Below are 12,898 nucleotides of genomic sequence, written 5' to 3' on the forward strand. Positions count from 1 at the left end.
AGTTAATCCGCTGGGCGGATGCAATCTGGGGCCTACGAGCCTACCAGAATCCAGTAAATAGCGCATTAGCTCTCTTGGCTACCCTGGAAGGTGTCTCTTGTACCAAAATAGTGAGAAAGTATTTCTAAGCAACCTGTACGACTCAGGTTCATCCTCTATAAACACATGAAGCAAAAACAGTATACTAAACAACTTCGTTAGACTGAACTCAGCAAAATTTCATTTCCTGTTTACCACCGAGATGACTACTGCCACGCTTCGAGGCTACGTTAAACCATTTGACGCTGTGCCTTGCAAGACGATGGTGGGGGGGGGGAGGGGGGAGGGGGGAGGGGGGAGGGGGGAGGGGGGAGGGGGGGGAAGGTTACCTACCTACTCCTTGTTCCCCCTTCCCTACCCTTTCATCACAACCTCTGCTGTGGAAACCATTTCTAGCTACCACTTACATCCAATGTACCTTGGATATGTTGCCCACAGTTCACAGTTTTTGCTTTCTACGGTTCTCCCTAGTGTCGCAGAAGCTATTTCTCGAAGTCTTGACACATGCCTTGTCATCTTGTCCTTTCCTAGAGTCGGCGTTTGCACATATTTCTTTCTTGCAGGTGCCCCATATACTGGATTTCTTGTCAGTGTACTTGTTTTCCAGCTTCCTTCTCAGCCACGTCGATTCCCTTCATTTCAGGTGTTCGCAGTACTCGATTCATTCCCCGATAATGTTATGCTGCAGACGTACTTTCTCAGAAATGTCACCTTCTAATCAAAGATTATGTTAGATACCAGAAGACTCTTTTTTTAGCGAGTTATTCCCTCTTAGCTTGTGCTAATCTGTTCATTTGATCGTTGCTTCATCCACCGTGGTTTACTTTCCTTGCAAAGTAGCAGAATTTCTTCAATTCGCCTGCTGTGTGGTTCCCTATTTTACAGTTAAATTTATTGATAATCTCAATTTGGGTTTCCTCTATGCATTCGTAGTTCTTGGACTTACTTTCAGTCCATATTCTCTGTTCGTTAATCTGTTAATTCCATAACAGGAATAGCAATTTTTTCTCACTTTAAATGAGGACAGCAGTTCCATCTGCTGATGTTATCACAGATATCCCAAATCTAGGGTATATTATCTTTTCCCTATTACCCCATAGGACAACTGTTGATTCACGAATTCCTCTAACACTGGTTGCAGTAACCGTGGTACTCTACATGATCTTCAGTAAACCGGTGCTTCATTTCCCGTTGGAATCCTGCGGTGTGTGACAGTGTAGCAGGCAACGCTACTTGTGGATAAAACAGACATTAAACTCTAGCAGTAGGTCTTCCTTGTATTCTCTATCCTATTCAAATGCTTCAATTTTTCACGTAATGCAGTTCTAGCAGCATCCTGTGCCCTTCAATGGCCTACATCTCTGTATGACAATCTTCCTAATCCGGATTCTCCAATGTGGCCTACTAAGTCTCTTTCCATTACTTCACTTCCTCGGTACCAAAATTATCAATATTGACGGGTACTGCCTTGCCTCCATCCCTCTTCTGTATGCATAGAATACTTCCCTGTACTAACAACATACTGTATCCAATATTTCATTATCCTTCATGGGTTCCACTCTACGTAACACTTAAACTGATAAGTCAGGCTCTGCATTCACCCTTAGCGACTTTCCGGTGCCTCCTGACAAACAATCATGCAGTCAAGCCTTAATGTCATTGCTCATTGTTTAAATGGATTGTCTCGTGTACCAGATCACAGTCTATCAACACTGACCTCAGGTTCCCCTAACCAGAATACATTGTCACTGAGTTCCAAAATATGTCATCGAAGGTCAATTATTGCATGTTTTTGTTAAAGAAAATCTAACGCTAGGATCATGCTCTAACACTCCTTCACATGAGACACCATCTTCACACACTGCCTAAACTGGGTAGTTTCAAACGAAAAATTCATCACTGCTGACGCCAGTGGTCTTACGCCACTATCCACCACTCTAAGTAACTTGCACTTTGGTGGTTGCATCACCTCCTATGTACTATTATCCTCGAGGTCACTGACACTTGTGCAGCCTCTCAGTGGGCGAGGTGGCGTAGTGGTTAGTACAATGGACTCACATTCGGAAGGACGACGATTCAAACCCGCGTTCGGCATCCTGATTTAGATTTTCCTTGATTTTCCTAAATTTCTTCAGGCAAATGCCGGGATACTTCCTTTGAAAGGGGACAGCCGACTTCCTTCCCCGTTCTTTCCTATCCGACGGCACCAATGACCTCACTGTTTGGTCCCCTTCCATAAATCAACTAACAAACCAACGAACCAGCTTCCCTGCTCAACAAAACTTTATATATTCTCTGCCATTTATTATACCCATTACTCCACAATTTATCGCTGCATTAATTTTTACTGAATTGATTTTTATCGGGTCCTCCCATCAGTAGCCCTGGGGTTCGCACTTAAGGTGGGGTAGGACGTTAAACGGGCCGACTTGGAGCAGGAGAGGCACCATAGGACATTTTAATTTCTGTTGTCTGTACTCTTACAAATAAATTCATAAAACATTGTCAGCATGACCAGGAAGGATTCAGGAGTCACACTCATAGCAGTGAAAGTTCAAAAATATAACAAAAATTTTTTTACATGTGAAATTTCATGATTTTTTCACTTACTGTTAGCTGCATTTGTAGCTATAGGCACAAAAAATGGTTCAAATGGCTCTGAGCACTATGGGACCTAACATCTGAGGTCATAGTCCCCTAGAACTTAGAACTACTTAAACCTAACTAACCTAAGGACAACACACACATCCATGCCCGAGGCAGGATTCGAACCTGCGACCGTAGCGGTCGCGCGGTTCCAGACTGAAGCACCTAGAACCGCTCGGCTACCCCGGGCGGCGCTATAGGTATACTTTTCTTCATACGCAAGAGAGAATCTTCTATGAATTTTGCACTGCTAATTAAGCACAAACTACTTAATGCAACACTCTAGAGTTTTACAAATCTATTAAAATCTGTGGTAAAAATTGAGATAATTAACCATAAAATATGAGTTTTTTCTAAACATGAAGTGTAAAATGTAATAGCGCATTCATTTTCTCATAAATTAAATAAATTCTAGAGTTTCATACACATGTAAGTGTGGTTTGCAAGCTGTACAAAATTCATCAAAGAATATCGCTTACTTACGAAGAAAAGTGTACCTTTAGCAACAAATGCAGCCAATAGTAAGTGAAAAAAAATGATGAAATTTCACATGTAAAAAAATTTATTTTGTTATGTTTTTGAACTTCCACCGTTATCAGTGTGAATCCTGAATCCTTCCTGGACCTGCTGACAAAGTTTTATGAATTTATTTGTAAAAGTATAGATAATGGAAATTACAATGTCCTGTGGTACCTCTCCTGCTACAGGTCGGCCCGTTTGACGTTCTACCCACCTTAAGTTTAATCGACTCTTGCTACACTCCAGACCACCTATACCAATGCTGTCGATGACCTCTCCTCCCCTACTACCATTCCCCTTAAAGTTATGGTAACCTCTGATATCCCCATTACTTATTCATGGCTGGTAGCACTGCCTTTATACTTGCTCTGCTCGGCCACAGTCAAAAAAACTTTACATTTGATGCAAACACATCTCTTTAATCCCTCATTCCCATCGACCTATCAATTTCGTCGTACTCCAGGGGTAATTTCAGCCCTATATGAAGATCTTTAGTCCCACCTTGCCCACCCTCCTTGACATTTCCGTTGCTAAGCCACTCAGAAAAGCACCTAGTGCCCACTTCTCAGCCTCTTGGAGTACCACGTTGTTCACCTCCTCATTGTGCGATAGTTCATAGTGTGCACATTCATCTTTTTAATTATATTCTCTATGTCTTCCACTGCCTGATAATGCCTTCTCGACAACATACCCAACTGCTCCAGAAAAACCGTCCATGGTGCTGCTCCTGCTCCAACCCCTATTCCAGTTGATCAAAAATTTCCACATTGTATAATGCTTTTGTTTACCTCACGAACAACTTCGTCTCTCCAACTAAATGCCATTTGCAATCTGGAATAATTGTTTATCTACCAATCATCTACGTCAGCCAATGTCTGGAGATGCTGTACAAACACTAACTCATCCTCAGACGTCCTACCAGAGAAGGGGAAAGAAGGTTAGCAACAGCTGGATCCACTCCTAAATTATGCGATTTCAGTGTCTCTACTTCATCACATTTTTCGGCCAAACTCTTACATAAAGTTACCTCGTTTGCACTCAGTAATTCTATAACCTCATCCCTGGTGACAAATTGTGCCTCAGATTTTGCCATTGCCTCTTCTTTACTGCCTCCGGAAACAAGGGGAAGCAACAAAAATTACTACTGGTAGAACACTATGTAGCTACTCTTATTACCACCATACTTCCACTGCCTATTAATGAGACATCTGGACTTTCGACATTGCCTAGCTGTGTGCCACAAACAGCTACAAGTAAAACAATTTACCCCAATAGATTCAGCATAACGGACAGAAAGCCTATGTAAATTACACTGGGTACAACGCTCAGGCTCCAGTCCCCATCCCTGGTATTATACCTACACTACGAAAAATCGACTGGTACGTTTCACAACGATAACTGTCATATAATTAGGCCACCTAAACTGCGACCCCATGAAAGTCACCACACAAGCATAAAATGGTCTCACTCACCCTAAACGAAGATACTGTGGGCATGCTGGAGATGAGTCAGCGGTGGTGACAGACTGTTGGGTCCAGGCGAAACACTGTTGACAGTCACAAATGATTTTTATTCATCAATTCATGCTGTAGTGAGGTAGGCAAGCCTCTCTTCCTTGTCCATGTCTGGGACTGATGACTAGATGGTGGCTTCTGCCCATAGCTGCTGAGACAGTGCCCTAGGTTGCTGATGACAGGACATGGCCACTGACATCAGCAGAGCTAGGTGTTGTGGTGCGATGGCATTCCACTTGGGAAACGGGCCCCCTGCTCTGCACGCGCCAGTAGTGGTAGTATGTGGAGTCTGATGGGCACAGGGCTGAACCCGCTGCCCTCAGACCGGAGTCGGATGACGGTTGGCACTGTTGCACACATTCCATTAGGTTGCTGCAGGTTTGGATAACAAGTCGGTGGGGCTCTGGCACCAAGTCTCATGAAGGACTTAGTGCTGGTGGGAGGCACAGACCAGTCTGTAACTGATAACTGCAGTTGGCGGAGTCCGGTCGCCTCGCTGTCTGGTGTAGGTCTGGCGTTGTGGTGGTGCTGCTGGTTTCTGGCGAGGGGTAGTGTTGTCTGCCTTGTCATTCAGACATTTATATGCCTCTGGTGCCCATTGTTGCGCTATAGCCCGCCATCTAGTCACGTCGTCATAACGAGAGACCCACCCTAGCGTGATGACATCACCCCCCTTGCTACACGATTACTATTGTGTTATGCCATTTACTGCTGTGCTCGATTATCGTTGCTTTGGAGTGTACTGTCGTGCAGATTACTGTGACTCACATGCCACCACACTGGCTGCCAGCGACCCGCAGCTGTTAATGTAATGCTCCACGGTGACTTCCATGCTACTTCTCCTGACTTCTGCTAAAGACTTATACCTTTCTGTCCAAAGTATGGGTAGTGGCATCGCACTATTATTCAACAATAAAAAAATTACTTTGCCTGGAGGTAGCCGAAGTATTCAGATGCTGTGGCAGTGTTGCTGACGAAAATTTTATAACCGTTGCTCTTCAAGTTAGATGCTCTACGAATCTCTTCTTAGCGTCGAACAGTTAACCGTGAGCATGTAAGTATATGCCAAGAATCCAAAGAAGTTGGCAGATGTATGAGATCCAAAACCATTATACCTTTCTGTTCAAAGTATGGGTAGTGGCATCGCACTACTATTCAACAATAAAAAAATTACTTTGCCTGGAGGTAGCCGAAGTATTCAGATGCTGTGGCAGTGTTGCTGACGAAAATTTTATAACCGTTGCTCTTCAAGTTAGATGCTCTACGAATCTCTTCTTAGCGTCGAACAGTTAACCGTGAGCATGTAAGTATATGCCAAGAATCCAAAGAAGTTGGCAGATGTATGAGATCCAAAACCATTATTCCTGCATATTTTACATTTTCAGATCTAGGTAGAAAACTCAGTCACAAGGAGAAAGCTGTGGTGAATAAATATAACGAAGTGGGAGTATACTGCATTACATGCAATGGTTGCTCTAAGAAATTTATAGAACAAACCAATAGGTCATTTCGAATAAGATTTCAGTAACACCTTATCTTAAACAATCCCCGCTCTGCATTAACAGCGCACTTACAGGAAATGGGGTGCAGCATCACAAGTCCTTCAGAAAATTTAAAAATACTTCACGGAAAAGAAAAAAGTTGTATTTTGAATATATTAGAGGAAATGGAAATTTTTAGACGTAAAAAAGTAAACGCACAGTTCACGTTGAATAATCGGTTGGAATTAAAGCACAATAGCATTCTGGCTAATTTTGATAGTTTGTATGATTAGGTGATTGTATGAAATAAAATTATGTGCTGTTTTCGCTTGTAAAGATAGCGACTCAGGACTTCTAATCATAAGCGAGGCCTATGAGAAAGACAGGCCAGGGGCACGCACATCACGAACGTAGACCTGAGCTCGCTCACTCGTTCAACTTAGCAGGCAAACTGCATTTCTACATCTGTTAACTAGTAAATAGATTCTACTGGAATCCACTATTATGGATCTTACTGTTACGAGGGTTATTCGGAAAGTAAGGAACGATCGGTCGCGAAATGGAAAATAGACTGACAGTCTGATGAAGCTTTGCGCAGATGCGTTGGGCACTGTGTCTATTACGTCAATCGATCGTATCATGTCGCTCTTTTCAGTTCTGAGTTCACAGTGAGAAAGTAAAGATGGCTAGAAATTAGCTTCTCCCGCCAAGTATGAGAGCCTGCAGAAATATTTCACCTGAATTTATGCAACCCACATAACATAACTGTCATAGGGTGCGTTCTACATGACAGTTCTTGGCCGCACTCTGCAGGGGCAATGAAGATGCTCCTGCAGCGTTTTCGATGGGAAGTGTTTGATCACCGACAATACAAGCCGTAACTGGCTACCCCTGAGGTTCATCTCTGCTCAAATGAAGCACTGGCCATGAAGACAAAATTTTGACACAGACAATAAGCTGCAGTCCAGAGTAGAAAATGTCGAAAAGCATTGGCGGCTGTCTTCTATAATAAGGGAACTGAAAAGTTGGTACAATGCTACGACAGATGTCTAAGTCTGAGCGGCGACTGTGCAGAGAAGTAGCTGGAAGGTGTAGCTAAGCGTTGCAAACAAAACAGTTCTGATTTTCACTGTGGTTTCCATTTCGCGACCTATCGTTCCTTACTTTCCGAATAGCCCACGTATTAGTCTTACAACGATAGGAAGTCTATAGGCCTACTAATGATTTGTTACGGCTGTACTGGGGTACAATACAATTAAAATCATGCCAAACTGATTATCAGTTGCATAAGGCACCACACCTTCAATGAAATGGGGACTGTTACGCAGAAGAGACTAAATGCTATAAACAAACAGTTATGCCATTTACGTCGAGAATTGATTTTGATTTTTTTTGTACCACTAAAAATCAGTAGGACTTCTTAATAGCAGATTCCAGTAGAAGATGCAATTCTCGTTAGTACGTAAACACCCAGTTGCGAGTTAACAGGGTCAGAAACGCATTTTTCCAGCTGATTTAAGGCAGGGAGCGAGCTCAGACCTACCTACGTAACGTACGCGCCGCGGCCTGTCTTTCTCGTGGGCCTCGGTCGTAAGTATATGACGTCACACTGTCCACATGGATAGTTTCTGTTCCGACATCCAAGTACTCTGTCTTTGTGGTTCGTGCGGGTAGCTTTTGCCCTGAGCTGCACTGAGCTGCCCTGCTGTCATACTGGTAACACACTGCCACCTGAGTCTTTCCACATAGTAATTTGCGTGTGCCGCGACTAATCATGTTAGAAGTCACAATTCTTTATCGCCAATCCGGCCTCTCCTTTTTAAAAAAGAATTTCACTGTACACTCACTGAAAAATATTTTCTTTTCTTTTTACGATGCAGGTAAATTTTAAAGAATGGGGCACTTTACCTTTCGTTCGTCATAGAATTGTCGATATTCTCTGAATAGTAGATTTTGACTAGGAGCCATGGGTGCGCCTATGATCTTTTAACGTTGTGCGTATACTTTAGACACTTCTGTACTAATTTTAATATCCGAAAAATGCGGTGACACTGTACTTTGCTTTTTACCGCGTAGGTTCACCTGATGATGGGGCTTAAAGCCACGAAACTGGTCGTGTTTTAATAAACAACAATTTTACTAGCTGCAAACGGAGTTCTTCCTAATATCATGCATTTCAACTGCCGCGGTTGCCCCGAATGTAAAATAGTTTTTGATAAAATGTCATGCACAGCAAAGAGGGCGTATTACAAATTTTGAAATTTAACGAAGACAATACTGATTACAAAAGCTAGAATACATTTTAACAAGAAATGAATTAAACAGCGCCGTATCCCGAACTGTGTTGAACATATGCTGAATAGTACCAGACAGAACTAAACAGGGGTTACTGAACGTATACAGAGAAGGACAGCACGAATGGTCACAGGTTTGTTTAATCCATGGGAGAGTGTCACAGAGATTCTGAAGGAAATGAACTGGAAGACTCTTGAAGACAGATGTAAACTATCCCGAGAAAGTCTATCAACAAAGTTTCAAGAACCGGCTTTAAATGATTACTTTAGCGATCTAACGAGTGGTTATAATTAAACTTTCCCTATTCAACACGTTATAACACGTAAACTATTTACCGTATGAGTCCAAACGTGGCAGCATTAATGTCAAGGACATCAAGGACATGGGGGAGGGGGGGGGGGGGAGAGAAATAATGCCGAATGGATCCAATTGAAAAACTTTTAATGTGCTGCTATGGTATATAATACCATTACATTCCGGTACCATTAATGCTACAAAAGGGACTACAAAAGCATATTGCTTTTGGGTGACTATAGTCCTGAAATAGAAATGTATTACGGCAATACTTGTCACAAAAGAACCAATATAACTGGTATGAGATTTATTAGTCTATGTCAGATCCAACCAACATCGACATTCTTTACAAACCCCACAAGAGAAGCCATATCATAGATATCTCCAAACACGATACTGGGAGAATTTGAGGTAGATCATGTAATTACTTCTCATAGAAGTACTTAGGACATTATGAATATGGAAGTAATGGTGAATCTGATTCCGATAACTACCTCACGAAAATTGCGGTAAAACTACTTCTTAATAAAATACAAAGAAAATCACAAAAACTAATGAAATATAATGTAGACAAACTTACTATAACAAAAGAATCAGTTCAAAAATATTAAAATGAATTAAAATGGCTAAAATGGCAACTGGCAAGAATTATTTAAGGAAATTAGTAATGTAGTACGCAAACATATGGTCCAATCAAAAGCAAAAATTAAAACGTAATGGAATGAAACGTGTGATGAAGCTTTAACAAAGAAGCCAAAAAATGGAACTGGTGAGGAAAAATTGACATTTTAATCAGTTTACTCAGCAAAGAAATGAAACAGTGACGATAATCACAAGAACTGTTTTTAGAACAGGGAACTTGTGGAAATTGCGGAAAATTCTTCAGTAAGTAATACCTATGATTTTTATCGGATTTTTAAGGGTATACCTAAGCCCAAGTGGCTGTTTAATACATGAAAATGACAGACTCAGCATAACCAATGCTGGAAATGGAAATACTACATAATATTTTGATCAGCTTCTTAATAGTCCCACCTCCAACTATCAACGGAATTGAAGTAATTATAACTTTAAAAGATAGTAAAAATAGTGATGAAGACTCTGTTAGTATGGAACTTTTGAAATGGTCTCTGCCATAAGTAAAACTATCACCTGGATCTAATACTGGAAGAAATATGGAAAAAAGAAAACAATCCAAGCGGAGTGGACAATAGCCCTTATATATTCATTACATAACAAATGAAATAAATAAAGCATTAACAACTACAGAGTACTTTGTTTGCTACCTGTTGCATATAACATACTTTCTGTGATTTTACTCAGCAGAGTAGAAAAAACATTGTACAGTAATTGAGATGAATATCAGTGTGATTTAAGGAAGGGCAGGTCATTTTGTGAACAAATATTTAATCTGAAGTAATTCATTAACCACTGATAATTGAATTCGAAAGATATTTCAATAATATTTTCTGATTTTTTAAAAAAAAGCTTCTGGGCCTGTCGTTCTGTTGACAAACATTAAAAATATTCTGATAATTTGCCGCAAAGTCTAAATTAGCAAATGAAATTAAAAGACACTTACAGAGACGGTATGTAAAGTGATATTTATGGGAGAATTATCTCAGACATTGGAAATAAATAAAGGAGCATGCCAAGGTAATGGCCCACAACGAATTATTTTTAAATTTGTTGTAGGAAAAGTGAATGAGAAACTGGAACGAAAAAAAGGAGTATATATAATAATACACCAATATGGCTGGGAAGAGGAAAAAAATATGATACTAGAATAAACTGGAATAAATGTTTCTGTATTTTCTGAAAATGTACCATCTGCTATGGCACAAATTAATTTTTAGAGTAGCCAGAAGGACTAGCGGAAGAATTTCTGCAGAAGAAGTCTAATTTTTAACAAAATCTCTTAAAGCAGGTATTCGCCAAATAGAGAAGGTTTAAAGAATATATTGGGATGAAAATCCAAGAAACGATTTGAAAAAATGTGCTATAGGGTAAAGGATACTTATATTGGGTAGGGCATATGTTACATCCAGAAACCTTTACAGTAAAATGTGCCTGTCTAAACCTGTGAAAACAAGGCATTACAATACAGCGGTAAAGCCATAATGTTTATATGCTAGTGGATGTCTACCTGAAAACTATAATTCAGATAAATTAAAAATAGTGAATCGTTAGGATAATACTAGGTTCCAAAATTTTATGGAGGTTCAAAATTATGAAGTGATGAAATTTACTGAAATCCAGAAAGGATATCAAAAGTAATGAGCAAAAGAAATTTCTTGGTAATGTATATCGAATGTAAAAAGAAGATTGATAAAAAAAGATCTTATAATTTTTGTGGGATAAAAGTCAACAAGTTTAATTTTGAACCTTTATCCATCAAGATGGTTCTATGTTCGCTACTTGCGACACCTTTAACCATTTTATCGCTTAGTGCCTTTTCTTAAAGGGCACAATTTCATACATAGTTAAAAAAATATCTGCTGCAACCGGAATATAAACAATTCCCCTCCCCCCTACCCCACCCTAAATTTTAATAGTGGTAAAAAAAGTCAATAGTAACTAATTCTAACACTTCATTATATAAAATAGATTTCAATGGACCCTTATTTTTCAAATTTGGAATTCTTGCCTTTTGTCACTTGCCATACATTTTATATATCCCTGCACCTTCCTTACCATTTCTTCCTTCTCAACTGGACAAACTAAGTACCACTTGCTAGTTTCAATTCGTTATTTTTTGTTCTTTTCTTCTCTTTCAATACTCTTCTATGTTTTCAGTATTATTTCGTTTTCTGTCTTCTGACCACTTCAGACTAGTTTCTTCTACTGTCATTGCTATCTTTCTCATAAATAAGCCATAATGATGATGCAATATGAGATTAATTGCGCTGAAGGAATTTTTCAGTGCGTTACTTACCAGTTTGTAACAGATGTCATTTATCTCTTTGTTTTTCAATGTGATGCAAGTTTCTTATAAATGTAGTATTTGTTACGATTTTATTTTTGTTCTCAGGTATATTTTAAGACATCAGTTGCAATTATTTTGGTTTATCCACTTCTGAATGTACATTTTCTTATGTATGAATATATTTACTTAATTTGTCAGACAATGATTTATAAAAAGAATCAATGATTTAGGAATGAGGTCAGTGATTCAGAAACAAGGTTAACGAGATAACTGATAATTTTCGTAGAATTATTGAAACATTAGGTAGCATGATTTCGTCCTGTACATTTTAAGTGTCAAATATGTATAATCGGCCAATTTATTCATTATTAATAAATTAGTTACATCCTTTATTTCACCATTAATTATTCTTTCTCCTACATTGAGGGCTTCTAGTGATGCTGTTTCAGTTTTAGTTCAAATTAATTTTTTTCTTTGCTTCTCATACAGCCCTATGAAATATCTCAAACTAAGAGTAAAATTCTTTATTTCTACTTTCAAAATTTGTGCTACTTGTTTCTATTCTGTTATTTCCACAGTAATTACTTCCACAGTTATTACTCTTATCTGGTCTTGAGATTTTACTGTCTAGTCATTAGCATTTGTACCTGACAATCCGTATTTTCCCAGAGGATGCACCATAATTTGTTTCTTGTATGCTTCATTCAGGTGATAGTGGTAGTTGGGCGACGTTCCAAATGTGATCTCAGCTGCCTAAATTGTCTTTCACGTACAATATCCTTCTGAGTGAGATAAGCAAGTAAAGAACACGACCTGTTCCCACGTTCAGTTTTGCCTCTACGTTTCTCCTAGTTTGTAAAGTGAAATGTTAATGTGGGAGCAGCCATTAGGCTCATGCTAAGCTACTTCTTCAGGATGTCATTTCTTCCAAGGACAGCAGTATATGTAGGAGAGCATCTGTACACTTTGGAAAGTAGGGAGAAGATACTGACAGACCAGTACTGCAATGTAAAGCTCGGTCATGTGTCACCACAGCAGGGCAGTCGGTAAGAATCTTTCCAGCGAAAGACACTGGTTCATGTTCGAGTCATAGTCTGACACATTTTTGCGATAACAGGAAGCTGCATCGCAGTGGGTTATTGGTATTTGAATATCTGTTGCCTGCAGCATGGTTACCACAATGT

The sequence above is a fragment of the Schistocerca piceifrons genome, chromosome 8 (assembly GCF_021461385.2).
Source record: "Schistocerca piceifrons isolate TAMUIC-IGC-003096 chromosome 8, iqSchPice1.1, whole genome shotgun sequence".
NCBI classification, from domain to species: domain Eukaryota; kingdom Metazoa; phylum Arthropoda; class Insecta; order Orthoptera; family Acrididae; genus Schistocerca; species Schistocerca piceifrons.